Source organism: Macrotis lagotis, chromosome X (assembly GCF_037893015.1).
Source record: "Macrotis lagotis isolate mMagLag1 chromosome X, bilby.v1.9.chrom.fasta, whole genome shotgun sequence".
Lineage (NCBI taxonomy): Eukaryota > Metazoa > Chordata > Mammalia > Peramelemorphia > Peramelidae > Macrotis > Macrotis lagotis.
In genome coordinates, this window is record NC_133666.1 from 202,778,420 (window position 1) to 202,804,513 (window position 26,094).

Sequence of the window (26,094 nt, forward strand, 5' to 3'; positions counted from 1 at the left end):
ATGAATTTTTTTAGACAAGAGAAAAGCTATTCTTTTCAGAGAAACAAAAAAAATAGGAGCTGGGGATAATATTTATTCGATAACTACAAGAAGGTCTTATTATATGAGGATATTGGTTATTGTTCTTCATTCTCTGAGGACCAAAATGACATTAATATGTTATAGCCAAGTTATAGTATCCACCTATGGCTGAATCACAGCAAAATGAGCTCAGAATGCTTTATAGCAAGTCAGGTGCAAATAGGTCATTTGAACATTTGGGGTAAAATCTTTAAATCAACGCAATTCATGTTTCTTTTGAGCTACTTCAATTCTACTTTGCTCATAGAACACAGCACCTTCTCTGATGGGGGCATGCCAGATTGAGTGATCTTATGACAATTTCTCCCATGCCACACAATCAATTCCAAAGTTTTAAGCGAGACCTTGAGAAAGGAAAAGGTCACTTAAAGAGAATATACTTAAAATAGGTGCAAGCATTTAAAAGTTTAAAGGGGAGAATGGAGTAGGAAGAAGGTAATTGGGTCTTTATACTGAAAATTGAAACAAATTGAAAAATAAGTATATTTTATCTTATATTTAGCAAAATGCAGGAAACTGTTAATATTTAGAACATCAATCATGTTGGTTTTTCTTGTTATTTTTCCCAAAATTCAATTATATTACAAATAATATCCTTTCATTTAACATTTTACTTTCCTGCACAATCATAGAGGGTCATTGCTGCAAAAAAAAAAAAAAATATGAGGGCTTTATCAGTTTTATCCAAGAACCTCTTAATCTTTTGAAACTCAAATCATTCACTTTTATAGCAATTAATGACAATCAGCAAAAACCTGACCTACAAAAATGTCAACTAAAAGGGCAGAAAATAGTAAAGATATGTTTTGAGATTATTCATTTCAGCTCACTAATACATATTTTCATGTAGCAGCAAAGTGATATAGCATACTGTATGTAATGAGTAGAAACTATAAATTTTCAGAACAGTTGCCAATCTTCATTGGTAGGAGATCTACACCAATGAAATCACAGGGTCAAGCCAAAATAAAATCCCAACTCTTCCTAAGGAATTGATACAGTGGCATATTGGCAAAAGATACTAACTAGTTAAATGATTCAATAAAAATCAGTTTTCTTTGCATAGATAAAGTATAATTTAGACACTGAATCAATTCTGTCATCTTTAAACAGCAGTGCTACTGATACTGAAAATTAAAACACCTCCCCACTGCCCTAGCCTCCATTAAGAAATCTATGAAACAATGACATTCACTGAAGGAATTTATTATTTAGAAGACCTTGCAGTACTTTCTCCAGTAAAACAAACACTTTTTTTCAGTACAAACAACTATACCTAATTATTATTTTGCCAGGTTTGGTTTTTTCTTTACACAATTTAAAAAGGAGATACAGTCATGCATATGTTTGTATATATTTTTTTCTTCTATAGAAACTTCTTTCATTTTTCACAAATATTTAGAGAACTTTGGATTTACATAATGTCGCTGGTTTATTTTTGCATAAAAATGCATAAAAATAGTATCAAACACTTATTCCAGGAGACAAAATAGCATAAATCTTGCTACATGACATGGTGCAAGCATAATGATTTAAGTTATTTTTTCCACACATTTACAAATGCAACTTCACATTATAATAAGATATACTGACAAATAAAAACATACAAGTTTTTAAGAATGGGCAGGAGCAAAATTCAGATAATTTAATCAGTAAAACAAAATTTACATTTCAAAATTAATGAAATGTTGGAATCAGAGTATAAACTCAATAGGAAAAAATGAGCAAAATATAGTTATGTTAATATCTAAATGTTCCACATACTTTACTATAGGAAATTGCAATTATTAATAATAAAGATCTACACTTGGGAAATGAAAAAAAAAAAAAAGAAAGGCCAAGTTGCCCTGTTCATGGTGTATATGTTTTTCCCTGTTCACCGATTGGTATTTCTTCGATAAGAGATGGGTCCCTAGGTAAGTTATCCTCTTTGTAGGAGCTGATTGAAGCACTGCATGTGAAATTCAAGAGTCTTCAGGAAGAACTAAATAACGTAGACACAATAACAGGATAAAATGTCTGTCGAGAACCTGAAAAAAAGGGCAGATGTCATAGAAAAAAATCATTACATATTTCTCTCCAAATCCTTTGATATGATGGGTAAATGGACCTAACTTTCCAAATTAGTGCTCCTATAACTAAAAAAACCTAAGTAAAAAAAAAAAGTTCAATAAAGAACACTGAGAAAATTCTTATTATACATTACAGTATTTTAAGTCCACAATATGAGGGTAAAGAATTCAGATGCTTAATTTCAGATCTCAAAATTTAAGGAACATGTTCTATCATTATAGATGGATGAATAAAGATAATAATTATTATCCTCTATCTATCTGATTCAAAGATGCTATGAAGTGACAAACAAAAGAACAAGCAAAAAGAATAGGCACAAAAAGCAGCTGTTCTACTCTTCTAATAAAGTATAGAAGAAAAAACTACTCAATTATTAAATTACAATAAAGAGCAAAAAAAAGAGACTTGTATTTAAGAAGTCTAATATACATAGGCAAGTAAAAAAATCCAAAGGTAGATTTTAAAAAAGATTAGAATTTTTAGATTAAATATTTTACAAGAGATTAAAGTACATTTAAATACAATAATTGTTTTTTACAAAATTCATGTGTTTATGCAGTAAGTTCTCTAGAGAGAAAACATTTATCTTTGGTTATATGAGCTGAAGCTCTTCTCTGCTTCAGTGAATCCAAATAAAATGACCTGAAAGAGAACTGAGTTCTAAGCGCCCTACTACCATGAAAGGGCAGCTTAGAGAAAGAAAAACTAAATATATTTCTGACTAGAACATTTTCTTATCTTGAAATGATGCTATGAAGCTATCAAAGGAAGTCCTATATAGCACTTACGTGCTACTTTATCACATATAAAAATTGTCAATTCAAATGTAAAACAAATTTAAGTATCACTACTGAATACATGTAACATATATGCTTCAAAAACAAATGGACTCGCTAAGTTTCCTGACTCTATGCCTTAAATTTCAAATACATGTTTTTCATGTTTCTTCACTGAGTAATTTCATGATTTCTTTCTTTCTGTTTTTTTTTTTTGCAAGGCAATGGGGTTAAAGTGGCTTGCCCAAGGCCACACAGCTAATTTCATGATTCCTTAAAGAATTACATTTATAGAACTCAGTTTTAAGTTCTATTATCAATCCCATTTTTCTTCTACATTCAGTTCATTTTCAGTTTTTCTGGTAATAATGCAACATGGTATAGTAGAAAGAGTTATGGATTTGAAGTTAGAAGAAGTCACCTGGGTTTAAATCCTACTTACTAGCTCTATGATCCTGGACAAGTCACCAACACTCCCCACATTCAATTATCTACTCTGTAAGATGGGAATGGTAAAACCTTGTGTTATTTTGAAGATTAAATAAATTCAACTGTCTGTGTGTGTGTGTGTGTGTGTGTGTGTGTGTGTGTGTGTGTGTGTGTGTGTGTGATGCTTTGTAAACATTAAGGCACTGTAAAATCACTAATCATTATCACAGAATATAGATAAGATATTATACCATAAAGAGGAGCATGCTGAGTCAGAATATCTAGATTAGTCTTTGCTTAGTAGCCACCTCTGAGTCTCAGTTTCCTGATTTGCTAAATCATAATTATTCTTATAGAATCTACTTAATGAGATTGCTTATGAAGAAAGCATCTGGTAAATTTAAGTATTAGATCAATATAAGCTGCTATCATAAACTCAGAATTAAATACTAGCCAGAGAGTGTTAAACATATTTTGGTATTTAGAGTCTCATAATAATATTAAAAGAATCAGACGATTATTGGTTCTAGATCTAGACTCAGAAGTCATCTTGTCAAACCTTTCGTTTTACATATAAGAACACTGAAACTTAGGGTGGTTAAGGTCATAGTAAACATCTTCTGACTTGAGGGCTAGTGCTATTTCTACTGCATTATACTACTTTCCAAAACAGTGAACACCTCAGTGTAAGCTTTTGATATTGTAGTAATTTAAAAATAATTTAAAAATAAGGAATATTTACCTAAATTTCAACAGTGTCCTACATGTTAAAAAATACAGGCTGCTATACTTTTCTTGGATAAGAATCAGAATATTTAATATGTTAAACATTACTTCAAAATTCAGAAAAAAAAATGAACTAGGGCAAAGAAAATATTTTCTAATTGTAAATACTTGACATATATATTAGAAACAGAAAAAAAATGCTTACTAAAAAGCAGCACCAACCCTTAAACAGAATATATGTTACAAATGAAATACATATATGATAATAAAGAGAAAAGATATTCCTCTTTGGAACAAAAAAAGGAAAAAATTGCTGACACAGTTCAGAACAATTGTGGATCTATTTCCATAATGCCAATTCACAAAGGTTCTATCATAAATGAGACTTAAAATTTTTTTTAAAACTGTGCTTATATAACAATCTGGCAATTCGTCATTCTCTAATGAGACATATGCATTGATATAATATAACAGCACAACTAATTTGTAAGAATACCTCCTAGTAGAACAGGCAATCCAACCATTTCTCAAGTCGTGATTGATTAGTGACATTTCTGTGCTTCAATCAGATCATAAGTCTTTCTGAAAAACATGCCACAAATTTGGACCAATCAATCAATAAAGCATTTGGTCAAAGCTAGTTTATCTGAAAAGTGTAGATTGTCAATCAAAATGGTTAGAATGAAGGTTCCAAAAACAGGTTTACCCAAAAGTTTTTAAAAGTAGTAATTATCTTATGTGAATGTAAAGTTATGCCTAGCCAAAAATTATCGCTTTAAATTATAAATAAAATCACAATTTGAAGCTAGAAGAAACATCTATGACACATTTGAAAACTTTCATTTTACAGATAAGCAAAGTGAGGACCAGAAAAAACTTAAGCTATTTTAATGTAAAAGGTAATTTTGTAAGAAAGTAAAGAGCATTCTTTAACACTGATATCCTATTTCAAATATATACTGGCAAAAAGTTTAATTCTATCCCTTTAAATAATTCAATAGTTTATCCAAATTTAAAAATGGATAAAACTTTAATTAAAATTAATTTAAACATTTAAACAATTAAAACAAATTTATTAAAGTTCTATGTCAAGCATTATGGATGCAAATATTAAAAATGAAATATGCTGCCTACAAAGAGTTTAAATTCAATCAAGAGGAAACAATATGTGCCAATGAGTATAAATAAAAATGTATATAAATAAGTTGGGGGAAATATAGTATATTAGCAAGTTGGGGAGATGGGATTAGACAGAAAAAAAATATCTCATATAGATGGAACTTGTGTGAAAGGCATTCCAAGAGGCAATGGTGAGGAGGTAGCATATTTGAGGAAGCTAAAGTACAAGGCAAGATAAACTGTATTTGAGAGCAGCAAACAGGCTATCTACTGGTCTAGTCTATCCTCTTTTTAAGTTTCTTAATATGTGGTCATTATCTAGATTTTTGTCTGAAGATGACAAGTTAAGAGAAATGTACTATGTCCTAAGAAAGATTAGTCTTCCTACTGACTTTGCTTTCAATCAACATAAGCTTTCCATTCCTTCATTTCCAAACACCTGCTGAACATCGACATAAATATTCTAGATCTTAACAAAGAAGATATATATAAAGTACTTTTCTGAACTTAAAAGTCCTTGATAAATACAACTGATTGTTATTATTATTGTTGTTAAAACATAAACTTTGATATCATATACACGAATCATGCATATATATATAACTGACATCCAATAAACGTTTAACTTTGACCCTTCTCATTGCTTTAGCTCTTTATCTGCTCCCTTTTTCCCTCCTCCAAACCCAATTCTACCTCGAATAGGTTAAAATCACAAAATAAAATAACTTTAAAGCAAATTCAGACCTTAGATGACCTTAGAGATGAAGAAATTAAGCCTAAAGGTTTAAGGTGAATTCTCTAAATCTTTATAACAAAGATCACCTTGAATCAGAGCCAGAACTAGGATCGTGCTCTCCTAACTCCCAATTCTTTCAATAAGACCAGTTCTTCAGTATCAAAGGTATTCCCAATTGTAACATTTGCCAATTTAAAAAAAAACTATTACATTACAGAAAATAATAGTAACATGGTACAGTGACAGGCACCACTGACCTCAGAGTGCTGAAGAAGTGGTTCAAATCTTTCCTCATACACATGCTGGCTGTGACTTTAGACGAATCATTTAACTTCTCAGTACCCAGGGGCAAATCTTTAAGATTATAAATTGCACAGCCAGTGAAGGACTGCATTAGTAGAAACAGTTTTCTCACGTGAAGTTCTCTATATCAGAGGCATCAAACTCGCTGCTCAACCTCCAGTTCTGTCCCAAGTAGATTAAAAAGCAAGTGGTAAACATCTAATAAAATAAATAAAAACAATACAATACAGATAGTGTTAATCTGTAGTTTTCTAAGTCAATATGTGACCAGCAGTGGTCTATTTCTTTTTGAGCTTAATGTCACTGCTCTATACCAGTTAAATCACAGGTCTGGTTCCCACTCCCCTTTATAATTCAAAAAAAAAATAAGAGAAAAGATAACACTAATAAAAATGAAGTTTTCATTATCAAGAATATCTCTTATAGGGGGCAGCTAGGTGGCGCAGTAGATAGAGCACCAGGCTTGGAGTCAGGAGTACCTGGGTTCAAACCCGACCTCAAACACTTAATAATTACCTAGCCATGTGGCCTTGGGCAAGCTACTTAACCCCATTGCCTTGAAAAATCTAAAAAAAAAAAAAAAAAAAAAAAAAAAAGAATCTCTTATATAGACAAAGTAGTAAAAAATTTATAATTTAAGATTTTAATTTAAAAAGATAACTAACATCTAAGAACCTGAACAACTTATTGTATAGAAACAAGGGTTATAATATTTTGTTAAAAGTAGAATCTACCTATAGTACATTAGGCAGAAGATGATGTAGTTCCCTTGATAACTTTCATGATATTTATTAACTGAAATAACCACAGAGACAAAATGAGAAAGAATGTGCTCAGTTATGCTCAGCATCTGCATTACAAAGGGAAATTCATTTTAAATAAGGAGAAACAAAACCTTAACTTGAGGCAATTAATTCAGAGAATTACTTAAAACTCAAAGAAATTTTAATTATGAAACTTCTATGAAAGTATTAGTATATAAATTTTATATCTAAGGTAAATGTTAAATTACAACAATTTTTGTGCCTTAAGAGCAACCTTTTGATGTTTTGTTTGAGAATTAACCCTGGGTTCAATTCAACAACACTGAGTTTAGCTGCTAGAGATATAAAGGGGGAAAAAATTCCTCAAGAAACTTATGTTCTTCTAAGGAAAGAATATATCAAGGCAGATAGATGGTATCAAGTACAGAGTGCTGGTCCTAAAGCCTGGAAGATCTGAGTGCAAATGTAACCTCAGAAACTCCCTAGCTGAGTGAGTCTGAGCAAGTCACAGATGCCTGTCTACTACAGCTTCCTTACCTATAAAATGGGCACCTACTTTATTCATAGGGTTTTTGTGATGATCAAATGAGATATTTGCAAAGTGCTTAGCACTAGTGCCTGATATATATTAGACCCTTTAATAAATGCTTATTTCTTCATTCCCCTTCACTTTTTCCTAACATGTACAAATAAACACAGTATTTATGCAACATATAAAGGGACTTTTGTCCAATGTCAAAAAATATTAAGATGTCATTCTGGACCTCAATTTCTTCATATGTCAAATGAAGGAGTGGCTTGAATTAAAATTTAATTATTATTTAAATTTAATTATTAAATGATCTCTAAGGCTGAATCTATGATGGGCTTTCCCTTTCAACAAATGTCAACAAAACACAATAAACACAGTATTTTGCACCTTCTCAAAATGTTAGTCTGCCCAAAAAGGAACCCTGTGAGAATTAGTATTAGCCTCTACAAATCCTTTCTTCTGAGTCAGATTAGTTCTCTAACAAAGTCCAACAAAATCATTCAATTCTAAATGCTTTTATGTGTTGATAAACCTAATTATATTTCTTCAAACTGAATCCATCTTTGTAGATTTAAAGAGAGCCATGTGCTTTAATAATAAGCACAGGGCTTCATGTCCTCTCAAAGAGAAGTTTCAGTGGCAGGTTAGAGAAGGTATAAAAGGCACATTATATATCCTCATGCACTTACATGCTATTTAAAAATGTTATCTGAGACCAGGGAACCTATTATTTGAAAAATCTACAATCTTCAATTAGATTATGGTTAATCATTACTTTCCACCGTGTGTGTGTGTGTGTGTGTGTGCGTGTGTGTGTGTGTGTGTGCATGTGCACGCGCATATGCGCACACATGCAAGGTGGGGGGGTGTCACACCACTGAGTTGGTGGTTGAGAGACTGAAACAGAAAACTCTGGTTCTTTCACTTATTAAACTACTAGAATAACAAAATACAACAATGACTTTTATCTACTAAGATATTAATCAACCCAATTGTGGTTAGTAATAATGAATGTTAAAATTACTGAAAACATTATTAATAATTTTGAGATTATCTTTCTATTAATAGATCTTTAGTCAACTCCACAGTTAATAGGGAGCTAATTTTTTCATATTACATCATGCTAAATAACATGAAATATTAAAAATATAAAAGTGATTATTATAATTTATAACTTCAATGCAACTATAGATAATGCTTCTAAAGTATATTGGGGGGGGAGGCTAGGGGAGGCTAGGTGGCGCAGTGGATAAAGCACCGGCCCTTGAGTCAGGAATACCGGGGTTCAAATCCTGTCTCAGACACTTAATAATTACCTAGCTGTGTAGCCTTGGGCAAGCCACTTAACCCCATTTGCCTTGCAAAAAAAAAAAAAAAAAAAGCAAAAACCTTAAAAAAAATAAAGAATATTAGAAAAAGTGAAGTATGAGTAGACCTTTATAAAATATCAATATAACAGAATAGAAACAAAAGCTAAGTTTTTAGCTAATGATTCTTAAAGATCACAGGCATAATAGGAAATTAAGCTCTTTAATTTTATTCCTCAGTTAGTCTTTTTCCTAAAGTAGGAAGAAGGAAGGAAGGAAGGAAGGAAGGAAGGAAGGAAGGAAGGAAGGAAGGAAGGAAGGAAGGGAGGGAGGGAGGGAGGGAGGGAGGGAGGAAGGGAGGGAGGAACAGAGAAGGAGATTAGCTTAGCTTTTTGAATATGAAATAATTAAGCTCCTTGAAGGCAGGGACTCAATTTTATTGCTTTTCCACCCCCCCCTTCAGTACTTTAGCAAAGTGCCTGACACACAGTTTGCACTTAATAAATTGAATTGAATCAAACCACTATTTTTAGACCCAGATTTTAGGCTTTAATTAATTATCTTAATTTGGAGCAATGTGTTTCAATTGAGTAATAGCTGAACAGAAGTTACTATCTTGAATGATAAGGAAAATATATATATAATCTAATAGGTTATCTCCCCCCCTAAAAGGAACTAACATTTGTTTATAAAGTCCTAAGAAATCAACTATTTTTATCTATATTAAAAATATTAGAAAATAAAAGGGCAAAATAAAATGTTTTCTGAAAAAAAGAAGTGTTTTTAAAATTACTCAATCCTTTACTTCTGAAACTGCCATATAAAATGCAAGTGAAATCTAATTTAAATAAATATAACCTAGAGTAATGCATGTTAACATTCTTTGTTTCAAATTTTAAAAAGTTTTTGAAAGGCATTCTCTACTTTACAGATAATCAAAATATATTCAAAAATTTGTATTCAATTTGCTATTTTTTCAAAGAAATCTAAGGCTATATTTGTTAGCTTCTTTAGCAAGAAAAGGGGCCAACAAAAGGCAATGAATGTATCATAGTGTGGACTAGGATACCCTTGCTGAAACTACAATACAAAATATAACTCGTTAAATAAAACTCCCCCTGCACTTTCAAATCAGAATATAGAAAAATAATATATTCATAAATTCAGCTTAAGTATAACAAAAAAGGAAAACAAACAAAAATGCCTCATAGCAGAATTCAGTTTCTGACTACAAAGATTGAGATGAAGGGGTGGAAGAGAATATAAAAGGCCTAGAATAATTTGATTTTTTCTGAATTTGCCAATTAAAAAGGCAAAAATATTTATTTAAATGATAATGATTATCTAAATTACTATTTTCTTACTTTTAAATGTTGAAATGCTAGCATTTCATTGAACATCTTTATAAAATTTTACATTTCTTGGCAAATAAATAGTACAATAAGAAGCAAATATGCTTTAAGAATTTTAATACATGATTTGTATTAGATTGGTTGTTATAACACATTATAAACTACCCCAACTTGAAATAAAAGCCTAAATTATTAAAAATCAATCTTATTTTTCACTAAAAAACCAAAACATACTTTTTCTCCTAATTAGTAATATAACCACACAAATTCAAAATTAACTTTTCCCCCTTCCATTTAAGTCTTATTTAGAAGTTAAAACCTTTCATTAGAATTCATTGTTAGTTTGTCACTATAATTTTAACCTAATCTGTTTCACATTTTGGCAGCAAATCATAACATACTTTTTAGCAATAGGAGAAATTCCCAATGCACATCCAGGAAAATCCAAAATGAAGGTAAAAGTATATTTTCCAACCATATCATTTAGTAATTCATACAAAATATATATCAAATATTTTAAATAAATGTAATATACAAAAGCTCAAATGAGCGTATCTTGAAAAATTTATATAAGGTAGTACTTAAAACTATGTAAAGAACAAAAGATTGAAGATCTTCGATGCATAGAATGAAACATTTGAAACAACTTCATATAACAAGATGTTTAAAGGGCCACAAAAGAAACACACAGCTACTAAATTCATAGACATCTCGGGATTAGCTTTTACATTGAGATATATATTTTTGATCTTAAATTCTTTCAGTAACTAAACCTCTTTGGATGAGATCCAACTGAGTCTGATTATGCCAAAAAATGAACAATATTAATTAAGATATCAGGTTATCACTACAAAAAATTCAACTGCTTGCTAAAAAAAATTTCTCTTTTGTCATATAATAAATTATGTCATTCTGGATATCTCCTGACGTACAATGTTCAAGTAACAAATAACTGAGGTCAAAGTCAATGTTAAACTATTGTCAGATAGCCTTCAGAATAAGTTATCAACCCTGAAAAAGTTGTGTACAAAATATAATTTTTTAAATTAATTATTAGAAGATTGACATGTTCCTTATACTAAAGCTCCCCCTGAAAAAATACCACATGTCACCAAATACAATTTGAGTATTTTAAAAAAAAATTTTCTTGACATTAATAATACTGTCTACAAGGTTAGATGCTCAAATATTCATATGTAATAGTTTTTTATGAGAAATGTTTATTATATAAAAAAATTTAACATTTTTAAAATCATTAATCTTGTGGAGGGTCTTATAAAGAATTCAGAGGGAGAAAAAATTTGTTCACTGATCTTCAGAGAAATGAGTTTAAATTTTAGAGCAGATCTGCTAGACATTTCTGACTAAGCGAATTATTTCACTAAGTTTTTAAAACTTTTCTCATCCCATACTGAATGGAAAAATGTCAATTATTTCTGAAAATAGCAGTGAATAAAGGTTATTAACAAAATGTTACAAAAATTACAAACATAACATAAATACTACATATTAATATATTAACTTTAGTTCCAAGAATCAAAATTTTTTTAACATTATCCTTTAGAGATATAAATAATAGTGTACTGTTTGAAAGTGAAAAAATTAATATATCGGAATATATTAGAAAGATTTTTGTTCCAATCTGGTTCTTAAGCAATCAAATATTAAGTTTATCCAACACATTTACTTCTTTTACTCATTTTAATTATAATGAGTATCAAACAAAAAAGGTTCACAAAAAATATTTCTATTTCTTGAAAACAGCTTAACCGGGGCTCGCTTAAATCTTATGGCATATTAATTAAGTGTATATTTCAATGTCACTTTTCTTAAAACATGTATTTATTTAAACAAGATTTTTCTCTCTAAGAAAATGATCCAAATTTTCTTTTGAAGATCTATAGCTTGTCATTGCATCCATTTGTTTTTAACACTGAATACTCTGAAGGTTGGTCAAAATTTTTAAGTTACGTTTTTTCAAGTTTTAAAACGTGATATTTTAGGTATAGTAAATGTTATAAAAATGTACTAAATTTAAAGCTTAAAAATCTAAAGCTTAACCAAAGAACAAAGTATGCAAACATTTTCAAAGTTCTCTTAATCACAAGTCACAATAAACATGAAAATACATATATTGATTTCTTGATTAGAAATGAAATGTCTCAACTACAAATCAGAAGGAACATATTCTAAAATCACTAAGTGAAATTTGAGTACTTCACTCAAAAAGAATGGAATTTGTTACAAAGCAGAAATTCAATCAAGTCGAAATTTTAAATAATCATAAACAGAAACTTCTTAGAAAGACTATTTTGTTCATTTCTATGAATTAATATATTTTCATTCCTAAATAACAAGTCTAGTTTAAAACTATATTAACCTTATTTTTGACAGAATGTCCATTTGAGGGGGGGACACAAATGTTTGTACAAAAGCAATTTACTTCTACTAAATTTTATTACAATGGCCACTTATTTTTTTATATTCTAGAATTGACTTAAAATAGATTGATATCTTCCATCAAAATATATGCTGTTGTTTTAATCTCTCATTTTTCCAATTTATTTCTAACTATATTCTGCTTACTATGTCATTAGTTCATTATCAGCACAAAAGTAGCTTAAACTATTGTATGCTAATCTTTCAATTTTCTTGCCAAATCTATTCAAAAGACAAGTAGTAAGATACCCTCTATATGTCAAGCACTTAGGTAATCTGGTCATAAATGACAGCAATTAGTACTGTCTGATAGAAACAGAGGATATAAGCACATTTTATCACAATTTGCTGTACCTAAAAATGTGAATAACTGGGACCAACAGCATGAAGTAGAAATATATATATATATATATATATATATATATATATATATATATATATATCCAAAATATATCCCTTGAACATAAAATATTTGCATTATTGTAGATATATAAACTAAGTCCAAAAATAAACAAATGGTATACATTAAAGCAATATGACACTACGAAACAAACATTTATCTATTTATTACAAGACATACGGGTTAGAGCTATTTGTTATTTTTTAAAAGTTCTAAATACAGATCGAAATTAATTACTGTCTAATTATTAAACAAATTTACAGATAATTCCAAACTCCAAAGACCAAATCTAATTACAAGTTATTTAACATCTGGAAATTTTTGCTCCTCTCCAAGAAGTCAACACAGTAACAGAGAGGTTTGCCACCTAATGGTGATTTTGTTGTATACTTTTGTCCTAACCCTTTAAGTTCTTCAACTATCATCAACACTCAACTTCCCCACACACAAAAACAGCTTTTGAAAGCAGATTATTAACAACACAGAAGTTTGTCATAAGCTTACAAATATAATGAAAGCATCACAATTTAGAATGGGAGAAACAGCAGATACTTCCTAGTGCATGTATTTTAAAATTTGAATGAAAGAATGTTAAGAGGGGACAAGAAAAATATGTCACTTCCCTTATTTTTTCTCTTGAAACAGAAGAGTTCTAACTACACTTATATGTGGATAAAAAAAATCCAAGGCAAAAACAAGAAAATAGTTCACATTAAGAACAATATTCAGAAAAAAATTCTATGCATACCAACCAAACAATTCATGTTTGTGAATCTGTTTGCATATAGAAGCAATTGATATGATGTCACATGTACAGAAATATACAGGTGTTTTAATCATTACCTGTGTCTTAATCATTACCTTGTGATGAACTGTGACTGTCAGTTAATCAAAAAGATATCCATTCTAGTTGTTATTTTACTATTATTAGCACTTCTCAACTACACATCATTTTTGAGATTTTCTTTTAAAAATCTTGGTGTGCTTTAGTGTAATTAATGAAATGATAACTAGATTCATTTGAGTAGAAGAATGCATGATATAATTCATTAAGGAACTTTGTCATAACCATACCTCTAAGTTTTTTAAAAAAATTATTTCCAGTTCTTAAGCAATCTCAATTTTGGCTAAAATATAAGAATATCAGGACTGTATGATCCTTATTTTATAAAATAACAGGCAAGAAGTAACTAAAAACCTGAATCCAATTTATTTAATAGTTTACAATATTTAAATATTCAAGATTAAAATGTACATAATGTATATAATTCACTCTTATGAAATATAATTAAATAGTAATTATAAAAATTAAACCTCCTGATCCTAAGATTTTTAAGAATGCAAATTAAAACTATTTTTTAAATTTAATCACCCTAATATAGATCAAGGATGATAGAAATATGTATCTTCTAAAAATATAGTAAGAGTAGTAATATACATTTATGTGAGAAAAAATATATATATATTTGGGAGAAATCTTCAAGAATTAATTCTTCATTTCAAATGTAACCTTTCAAAATTATGCAACTTTATTTCATTGTTAATTTTTTAAAAGTTGAATTCCTTTATATTTATTCTATAATAGCAGCTTCCCTTAGTCAACCATAAGAACTAGCACAGTTAGCAGTGGAAAAAACAAACAAACATAAAACCTCAAACTCTGATAATTTCTCAGAATTTAGGGTTTTAGTCATTATATAAATGTTATATAAAACACTTATTAAAAACCAACTATAATCTATAGGCTTTTCTATGTATATTTCTTCAAGAAATATTCTATTTTATATATATATTTTAAACAATCATCTTAGATACACACTATTTTCTCACATATATAATATACCTCTAATTTATACAACACCACACTCAAAATATTCCAATGACATTTAGAATGGAAGCATACTTTAATCCATTTCATTATTACCCTAAACTTGGAACATTAAAAAAAATTTCCACTTAGTACTGTACTCCTACCTTTGGTTTAGGTTCTCTTCTTACAGTTTCCTATTAAGCCCTTCTTTGTTTTAATCATTTCACATTTCATTCTCTCTTTTACCCGGCAGCATATGAAGCTGGAATGGCCAGTGTAGCCAGATCAGAGAAAGTGAAACAATTCTTATTATTTAAAAAAAAGAAGAAAAAAGAAACCAGTTATCTGGGAAAGGATGGGGGGGGGTTAACCCACCAGACAAGCCTGTCCAATAAAACTCAGACTCAAATCAAGTGATTATAACTTCTGATGCACACACATAGAGAGAGCTCTTGGAAGGCATCCAAAAACTTTTTTTTTCTTTTTCTCAGTTTCTTTTCTGCAGTCTACAAAGGAGCTATAAGGAATTCAAGTGTGATGTAATGATTCAGATTACTCTGAATATTCAGTAAAATATAAATAAAATAATTTAAATATGTTACAAATGGAAAATTTTCATGCTTTCTAACCATGCTTCCTTTTTAAAAAAAATTTAAATTTTATTCTCTCAATTTTAATTGAAATTTATACTAACATAATCATAAATATTGCATTCTATTTTTCCTAACTGTAACAACAAAAGTAACTAATTTAATTCTGAATATCTTTTAAGCCTGACTTGCTTGAATATAGTGTCATAATTGTTACTTTCACCAAACAGGATTATTACATATAATGACATTTTCAAGATAATAACTATAATTTTCATTAAAGGTAAGTGGATAGTATTTAAAAAAGCAGGTTTAATGGCTCTGTCTACATTCAAACCATAGCAGGTACCACAGAAAGTAAATTTTTATAAAATATTCCCTAAATTCTAACCTAAGAATTGTCTCTAAAAGTAATACTATGTTAACATAAAATATATCCATTAATGAAAGTTACGAAAAAAATAGCTTGTCATAATTTTTTATCTACAATTGACTACTGTATAACCTCCATCTACAGTGGCTCAAAATCCACTGAACACACAATATACATAAATAAATTCCCAGGAAGGCATTTGAATGGAACAATGTCAAAACCATACATGGTTTCCTCTTTGAGGATCAGAAAAGAGGAAAGGAAAGGTATTTTTTCCTCTAGTGAAGAAGAGATCTCTTACAAAAAGCTGTGCTGCTGTTCATTTTATTAAGTCAATGCTGAAGAGACAACTGTTCCCTCTATAATAAAAAAAAAATATTTTTAACTTTTATCTATTAATGACACTTGGTATGGTTTACAATCCTGTACCACTGATTCTAAATTAACACTGATGCTCTGAAATGCTCCTATTTCTGAGTGTTACACAGGAACAGGAACACAATCCATGATTTCATCAGGTCAGAACCTCCTCTTCAGTTTAAAAGTGTGAAAGAGGTGCCTAGAAGCACCGATGGATAAGTGACTTGCCCAGGGTCATTTAGTCAATTTGTTGGAAGCAGCCTTGAGGCCTTCTTATAGTCTAAATCCGGCTGCTACAGTCTGCATTGTTATCCAAAGTCTTATGTTTCTGTCATGTTATCTTAGGTTATGTGTTTTTTTTTTGTTCTAGGATTAACTGATGCCTGTCTCATTCAAGTGGAATGTAAACTTCTTAAGGTCAAATACTTCTTTCATTTTGTCTTCATTTGCCCAGTCCATGTCCAAACAGAGTAGTACTGTAGAATTAAAAGCAATGCTATGCAGTTACTTAGTTACATTACTGAATAATTAGTAAGGTGTGCACAGCATTCTAAAATCTTACAGTAATTCTAGGTGTTGGAACATTTATACCTAAGCAAATTGTTTAAATATGCTAGGGTCACAGGCATACCTATATGTTCAATTAAAACCAATGGATGGATAATCTATACATAGACAGAGGCATATTTATTATATATTTGCTATGTACCAATACTGTGCTAAGTCCTGGAATTATAAAAGCAAGCAACCAAGGTAATCCTTGCCCTCAAGAAGTGTAAATTCTAATAGGAGGAAACAATACATAAAAGAGTGCACAGTCATGGAGGGATAAAAGTAGTATCTGTTCAAGGGCAATATGGCAGGCAAAGAGAAAGAGGTAAAGATAGGAGAAAGTAAAGAGTAGGATAAAGCAAAACTGGGATCCTTTCTAAAATAGGGTCCCCTCCTAGGGAAGAAGTGCCCTATTGGGAAATGAGGGTCTTCAAACAGATTTTTCTAGAGTGGCAATGAGTCAGGAGAGAGTTCAATCTAGAGGAAGAAATAGAAAGATGATTCTTTCTCATACCACATTTCTCAAATTTGATCAAAGGCAAAAGAAGAAATCAAAATTTACCTATGCACTACTCCAGTATTGTGTATAGCTCTTAAACAACAGAATGAAATGATAAACACATATAATACAATCAATTTGAAATATAAATAAATCAAGGAGAGAATGAAAGCATTAAGACTAGGTAGAAGGTTCTTTTAAAGAACCAAACTTAAGGTAAACAGATCTAGAGCAACGTGAAGGAATAAGCATGTGCAAACGGCCTTTTAGGAGAAAGATTAAAAAGGCCTTGGAGAAGTAATTAACACAGGGGATGAAAGCAGAAGAAGCATGAAAGATGCCACGAAGACGACTGACCTGGATAGTAAGAATGATGATCTATCACTGACGGGAATGACATAGAGGAGAAAGAGAACTAAAGTAGTTGGAGAGAGAGTTGCAAAATATGCTTGGTTTTCAACATAATGAATTCTAAAGGTATCCTTCAGGAAGGAAACTAATAAGCTGGATAGCATCCAAAAGGAAGCAAGAATGGTGAAAGACCCAAGGATAGTGCCACATAAGGAATGATTGAAGGAAAAAGGCAAGTTGAGCCTGAAGAGATGACTTAGCTACCTTAAAATATTTGAAGAGCTGTCAAGTGTAAGAGGGATTATACTTGCATTAAGTATTAAGTTGCAAAAAGGCAGGTTTAGGCTAGATGAGACAATTAAATCAGAGGATGGTAGAAAGAGCAATTTTGAGAGGTACTCGATTCTGTCTTTAAAAGTCTTCAAGCATAACCTGGATGACTTATCAGAGATGTATTCATGTACAATTTAAAAACAGATAGATTCTGAAATCCTTTTGAACTGAATGATAGCAAGATAATCAGGATAATATTTCCTACAGATCCAGGGATGAGAATCAAACACTATGAAAGACCTCCAAAAGTAGTAAAGTCATGAAAATGGAATCATCTCCCTAGAAGAATTAAGTTTTCAAAAATGAGAGAAAACAAAAAAATGGGTTTAAGGAATAGTTAATATTTGGAGCCTGAAGAAGAGGCATCTTTGTTTAGCAGAAAGAGCACTGAATTTGTAGATAGAAAAACTGAGGTCTACTAGACACTTATCTCTGATCTCAACCTTCTCAATCCCTATAATAAAGCTGACCTACCTCAGGAGTTCTTAACCCAGAATCCAAGAAGTTTTAATATTTCTTGTTTAACATTTAATATCACATTTAATTTGTTTTAAAATTTATTTTATATTTAATGTATTATATTTGTTGAGATAGTCAATTTTATTGAAATACAGTTAAAACTATCTGTAATCCTTTATAATTTATTTCATGCATTTAAAAATCTTATTTTGATACAGGATTCCAAAGACTTAGCAGACTGTCAATCCTATGAAGAAAGGCAGGAGCTGTTAGCTAAAAAAGCAGGAAAAGTAATCAAGTTCAATGACAGAAGTCAAGAATATAAAAGTTTCAAAAAAGGAAAAAGTTCACATCAGAGATATAAATGAGAAAAAAAGAGAAATGGCATTTGAATTTTACATTAAGGGACACTATCCAATAGGCTTTGCTCATTCTTATTCCAAGACTGGGCTTCCAGATATCCTTAGGCCTTCAGTCACAGTGCCAGACCTTAGATCAGAGAATTGAGGGGTATGCAGGGCTGAGCCCAGATCAGAATTTGATCCTTGGACTCAAGATCCAGAATGAAAATATACATTTCTGGTTACTGGACTGGCTATTGAACATCTCATGGACAACTCAATATCACTAAAATAAGGCAAATTCATCATGTCTAAATCAGAGAACTCATCTTTGTAACCAAATTCTTTCCTCTTCCAAACTACCTTAATACTGTCAAAGACATCCTCCATGTTACCCAACTCACCCTCAAAATGTCATCCTCAGTTCCTTACTTATACTCACTCCACATAACAATCCACTACCAAGTCTTGCCATTTCTATGTCTAGATGTCTCCCATGATCCCTTTTTTTTAAAGACAAAGCTACAGAGCTAGCATGTTGGTTCAGAACCTCATAACTCCATACCTAGATTACTGAAATAGTTTTATATTTGGTCTCCATTCCTAAGGTCTCTATTTTTGCTTCAAGCCATCCTCTACTTAGTTTCAAAGTAATCTTCCTGAGTGCAAATCTGACTGACTCATGCTCTGTATGTTTCACACACACACACACACACACACACACACACACACACACACACACACACAGAGTAAACTTCTTCTTAGGGTTGTTGTTTGTTTGGGGTTTTTTTTGGCAAGGCAAATGGGGTTAAGTGGCTTGCCCAAGGCCACACAGCTAGGTAATTATTAAGTATTAAGTGTCTGGGGCTGGATTTGAATTCAGCTACTCCTGACATCAGGGTTGGTGCTCTATCCACTGCACCACCTAGCCGCCCCAACACACAGTAAACTTCAATGGTTCCCTATTACCTATAGGATTAATTTAATACAGATTGAGTATCTGGTTTTTAAAGCATTTTGTAACCCGGCTCATTCCTACTTTCCCAGTCTTCTCACACATTACTCCTCTCTATATAGTCTACAATCCAGTGATACTGGTCCTTTGGTTCCTTCTTGTCCAGGATATCCATCTGCTGATTCCCAACTCTGGACCTTTTTTGCTGGATTCTCCTTCTCACCTCTGCCTCTGCTTCTTTAACAATTCAGCTCAAATCCCACTTCTTGCAAGAGGCCTTTTTCTGTCTACCTCCATGCGATGCCTTCATTCTGAGACAACACTTTAATTTCACTGTATGTATGTTAATTGTTTGCATGTGAAAATCTTGAAGATAACAACTTTTTCTACCTTTCTACCTTTCTTTGTATCTTGTGACTTGTAGTGCTCTCCATCCTCTCCATGTATTTTTCAGGCCATAAATCTCATTCCGATGATGCTCTCTTCTGTTTCTAATCTTGACCTCTTGGTTTAGAGTTCATCTCCACATCAGTCTTTCAAAGCTCTGGCACCTTTGTCCTATCCAATTGCCACGACTTACCAAACTATAACCCTGGATAACTCAGAATATCTGCCTCTTTCACTCCAACTCACAGGTTGCTGAATAAAGCTAGAGGAAATCCAAAATTATGAGGTTTGGACCCTCTACAAATTTATATTACCTAATCTCTTGGTCCTTTTTCTGGGAGCTGTCTCTTCTTCCCCTAATTTATTATCTTAACTACTCATCGAGCATTTGTTTCAGAACCTTTCTCCTCAAGTTTCCTAAGACCCTAAATTGTTTAGAACTGGTAAAGGGAATGCCCTGTTCCGAAGTTGACTGTATCGATGAAATCACTTCCATTACAATATAAATTCCTTAGATCAGAAATTTGGTTTTCATTTTTGAAATAACCCAAGCATTTAGCATATCATTTGGCATATTTATAAGCTTTCAAAAATATTTATTGATTGAATGAAGTTAATTATAGTCTTTCAAAGAAGAATTCAATAGTTGTGGCAAAATCAGATTTCAGACAGTTAAATTAAAAGACATAGATAGGAAAAAACTTACAAAAATAAAGAAGAGTTCAAATCAAAGATCAAAGAAAGTTTTATAGGGCTTTATGGGTAGGGTTTTTTTTTTTAGGTTTTTGCAGGCAAATGGAGTTAAAGTGGCTTGCCCAAGGCCACACAGCTAGGTAATTATTGTGTCTGAGGCCGGATTTGAACTCAGGTACTCCTGACTCCAGGGCCGGTGCTCTATCCACTGTGCCACCTAGCCACCCCTTATGGGTAGGTTTTTAAGAAATCTGGACACTTTAAAAAAATCAAAAGAACTTGTATGAAAGGTTTAAGAAAAAAAGTACAATTATGGGAAGAAGATCCTATATCATATGTCCAAAGCATAGTTGGATAGTTTGAGGGGATTAGCTATGGAGAAAATGAATTTTCTGAGATACACACACACACACACACACACACACACACACACACACTTATAAAGATTGGTCTTGATTTTCTCTAAAAAAAGCAGAAAAAGGAAGTCATCAGCTGAGAATAACAAAAATAAAATTTGATATTTACAGAGGAGAAAGTCTAGAATTAATGTTGCAGAGAATTGATTAGAAATAAAATGAGTAGAAATGGAAGTCAAGACAAGTACAAATTTATTAATAGCTATAAAGTTATGAATATCTAACACATAAAATACTTTAAAGTTTGCAAAATCTTTCAGGCAAGATGTTCCAAACATTCAGAAACCATACTGATTTGTAACACCTTGTATTTCAAAGAAAATCAATTGATTTTATCTTCCCAATAAACATGCAAGTTAAATGCTACTATTATGCTTATTGTATAGATGGGGAAGTAAGTCTGAAAGAAGTTAAATGACTTTCCCAGGCCACACAGCCAGGATTTTAACTTGGGCCTTCCTGGCTCCAAGTCAAGTAGCCTATTAATTTGAACACTTGATACTGCTGTCTCTTCCTCAAGTAGTCTTAGAAATGGAATACACAAAATGGGTAATGAGGATCAAACTGAGTTTCAGTATTGATATGGTAGGCTCAGTGATGCATCAGGGAAAAGACTCTACAGTATTAGGAAGAATAATAGGAAAAAAAACAACATCCTTTGTTGATTTTTTTTAACATTAACATGATAACTTTGATTACAAAAAACCTCTATTAAGCACCTACTATTTATGAAAGGAAGAGGAACTATTTTCATTTAACATTAAATATCATTAAGGTTAGGCTAAGAAAGTATCTACCGGGGCGGCTAGGTGGCGCAGTGGATAAAGCACCAGCCTTGGAGTCAGGAGTACTTGGGTTCAAATCCGGTCTCAGACACTTAATAATTACCTAGCTGTGTGGCCTTGGGCAAGCCACTTAACCCCATTTGCCTTGCAAAAACAAAAAACAAACAAACAAACAAAAAAAGAAAGTTATCTACCTATATACATCTCTGATTCTTCTATATCCTAATAGTTCCAAGGGCAGAGTTCTGCTATATTCTTTCCGCTGGCTCAAGGAAACCAAATCAGAACTGGAACTGGATCCAGAATTAAATAGTTTACCAATCTCATATTCTAGAATTGATAAAAATAAATGTCACCATATTTATTTATGTGATTTTTATTATTCTTTCAAGACCTAATATTTTTACTCAAAAGATAAAGAATTAGAGTATGCATTCATAATGGATACCTATCCACTACCTTTTTGAGCTTTATGCTAGGAAAAAATTTTAAATGGAAAACTATAATCTAAAAATTCATATAGAAAGGTGTCATTTTGAATAAATAAGTAAATTTATAAATAGAAATAACAGAACAATTTGCAACATGAAGTTATTTTAAGTCACAAACTTGAAAAGAACAATTGAACTGTTGAACTCCAGGAAAGAGTAGAGATGGAAGTAAAAAGTAAAAATGATTCCTATACTGTAAATCTATCTGACTGAAAAAAATGATGCTCTGGTATTCTTGAGAGAAATAGGGAAGTTGGAAGAAAAAGTGAATGGAGGAAAGAGATGCTGTTTCCTATGTTCTTTTAACCCCTTTTTTCCTAACATGGTCCAAAATCAAAGAAAAGACAGAAATTAATTTCAAATTTTAACAAAGTATGTTAAGGAAGGAATTATTATATTCTTCATTCAGTTTCAAAGGCAAAAGTTAGAGAGATATTTTTATTTTTCTTCAAGGAACCACTATCAGTAGCCAAAACTACTTTTTCAAAGGAGGGGAAAAATGAATAAATAGCATGCAAAACAAAATGTTGGGGTTTTTTTTGTTTATCTCTTTGTTTTCTTCACAAAACTACAATAAGGGGAAAAATACTCGTTACTCAAATAGCAATTTTTCATAACTAGCCAAGACCAGTTTTGTTACTGATCAATGATTTTGAAAGCAAATTATTTTAAAAGTTATTTTAATCTTCTCTCACACTCTTTCCCTCACAAAATTTATAATAGAAGGGTCAATTGTCTCCCATTTTTCATTCACACCTTTGCTAAAACTGCACATCCCCTATGAGAAAAGGAATTATTTTTTCCACTTTTCAAGTTCCAACTTTCAAGATTCCATAAAAGGAAGAAGTTATCTAAAAATATTATGAGCTATATTTGTAGATAATTGATTTCTTTTTTTTTATTTTTGCAAGGCAACGGTGTTAAGTGACTTGCCCAAGGTCACATAGCTGGGTAATTATTAAGTATCTGAGGTCAAATTTGAACTCAAGTCCTCCTGACTCCTGGGCTGGTGTTCTATTTACCTAACTGCCCCTAAGTAATTGATTTCTAATCACCCAAGTTCATTTTTTTTTCCATCCAAGTTCGTAAGGCAGAAAAGATAAATACTTTTCAGGAATTATTTGGAAGAAATTTGGAGTAAAAGTTGGACTAGATTCCTTTCTATTGATGAACTGTGATTCAGTGGATTTGTCAATAAGGAGTCTAATTAACCTCATGTTAAATACAGAAAAAGAAAAGGTAAGTTTATAGTAAGAAGAATAAAGGTTTGATGAAATAATACCAGTTACTGACATAGAGACATTTAAAATCTTACTAAGGAAAAAATTCTGTAACAATGCATTTGGAAATATTTTGCTATACTTAAGAATTTGAGTATATTTTACATGCTTATAATTGTCATAGTTTTTTATATAGTTTTGTATTATTAAAAAAAACTTTAATAGATCCATTCAGGAAAAATAATTTTTACCCAGTATAAACTGAAATCCCCCTCAATTATTCATATTTAGTGTCACTTCCACAATTCTTTCCACAAATCATTTAATCTGAGACTCAGTTTCCTCAACTATAAAACAGTAATAATTATCACTTACCTCACAAAGTTTTTGTGAAGATCAAAGGTGATACTATATGTGAAGTTGTTTTTCAAATCTTCCATCATTATATCAATATTAGGAATTGAATGTTTATAATCAAATAGGCATTGGAACATCAGAAATTAATTATAGCATATACTAGCATTCAATGTGTCTTATTAAATCCTGAAACCACAACATTCAGGAGAAACTCATTTTGTAGGAGATTTTAAAGGAATGAGGCATTCTTAATTCTTCTGTGAATCTTAAAGGGATTCAATTCAACAAGTATCTACTAAACACCTAATATGTGAACTTAGAATAAGAATTGACGCATGTGGGGCAGCTAGGTGGCATAGTGGATGAAGCACCAGCCTTGGAGTCAGGAGTACCTGGGTTCAAATCCGGTCTCAGACACTTAATAATTACCTAGCTGTATGGCCTTGGGCAAGCCACTTAACCCCATTTGCCTTGCAAAACCCTAAAAAAAAAAAAACAAACAAACAAAACAAGATTGATGCATGAGACATAGACTCCCTACTCGAAAAAAAAAAGAGAGAAGAAAAGAAAACAAAATATAGCTTACATTCTACTGGGGCAGGGGAACATTATACACAAAATAAGTAAATATGTATCATGCAGTACCACTAACAACTGAGCAGAATCAATAGGAAAAAGTCCAGCTGGAAGAAGCTAGGAATAACATAGGGGAAAAGTTTAGAGGGAATCACAGAATCTGAGAGCTGGAAGGAAATCACAGCAGTCATTTAATCCAACACATACACCAAAAGTATCCTTACTATAACACACTCAACAAATGGTTGTTGTTCAGCTTTTGTTTGACTTCATTTTCAGACAACTCATTTTGGGAGTACAGTACATGGAAAATTTTCTGGTACAAAGGTAAGGAAGCAAGAGATGGATGGCATCTGTGCATGGTAATTCAATCAAACTAACCTCTATAGGTCAGATTTACAAAGTTTACAAAAAAATTTACAGTTTACAAAGATGCAAGTAAACAGTTTCTATTAGACCTAAAAAGCAGATTTCATTCAACTGAAGGGATAAAATATAAACACAAAGAAATGTAATTAAAATAATTTGGGGAATAAGAAACCCTACTACTTGAGAACCTGAGGGAAGGCTTCACAATGGAAGACATAATCAAACGAAGGGAGAAGTGAAAGGGGCATTCCAGATATAAGTGACCTGTAGAAAAGAAATATGATAGTAAAGTAGTTCAGTTGAGCTGCAATATCTAAGAGTTTGAAAAGGAAAATACTTGAAAAGTATTGGAAAAATTAAGATTTGAATTTTACCCTGGAAGAAATAGAAAGCTTCCAAAATATCTTTGATGGATAAAACATAGGTGAAAAGGTAAACTTACTAGCAGTCAGCAAATAGAAAATGAAAAAAAAAAAAAAGATGTTAGGAAGAACTAGAAATCATCTCTTTGTATATGCATATACACACAAACACACTGAATATATGTATCACTGGGTTGTATGTCTATTACTTTCATAATGTCACTTTTTTCTGTAGGTCTCAATTCATTTATCAATATCTTCAGACGTCATTTTCCACATCTGTTCTGCTTTGTTTCCATGAACACTGTGCCCCTAAATGTTTTCAGTCCTGTCTTACTTTCCCACTTTTCAACTTCATTTTGTGTATTATCTCCCCTCATTAGACTTTATGCTCTATGAAGGCATATTTGTATCCTTAGTGCTTAGCTCAGTTCCTGACATATAAAATGAGCTTAATCAGTGTTCACTGACAAATGACTCTATGATTATTCTATTAACATTAACTTACTCTCTTCAGTTGGGTGGCAGAGCATGTGATCAAGGACAAAGCATAAGAATTCTAAAAAATAATATACAAAAAAGAAAAAGTATATCTCCTTCCATATCTCTCCATTTACATACTATTTACTGCCAATTACCTAAGTATTTCTAAGTCCTCCAAATAATTTTCCAAAAAGGATCGGTTAGAAAATATAACTTAAACTTCCAATCTCTAAATGAAATTTCTATGCACTATTTAATTACATTAAAATGTAGTGAACTTAATATTCCAAAAAAT

The 26,094-nt window shown here is 31.4% G+C and overlaps 1 protein-coding gene and 1 pseudogene across 1 annotated transcript in view; both read right to left on the reverse strand.

Moving 5' to 3' along the window:
• LOC141503359 (E3 ubiquitin-protein ligase RNF34 pseudogene) overlaps positions 1-24,095 on the reverse strand; it is a 46,054-nt pseudogene extending 21,959 nt beyond the window's left edge.
• Positions 1-26,094, reverse strand: part of FBXL17 (F-box and leucine rich repeat protein 17) — a 504,377-nt gene that overhangs the window by 408,150 nt on the left and 70,133 nt on the right. The window lies entirely within an intron of this gene.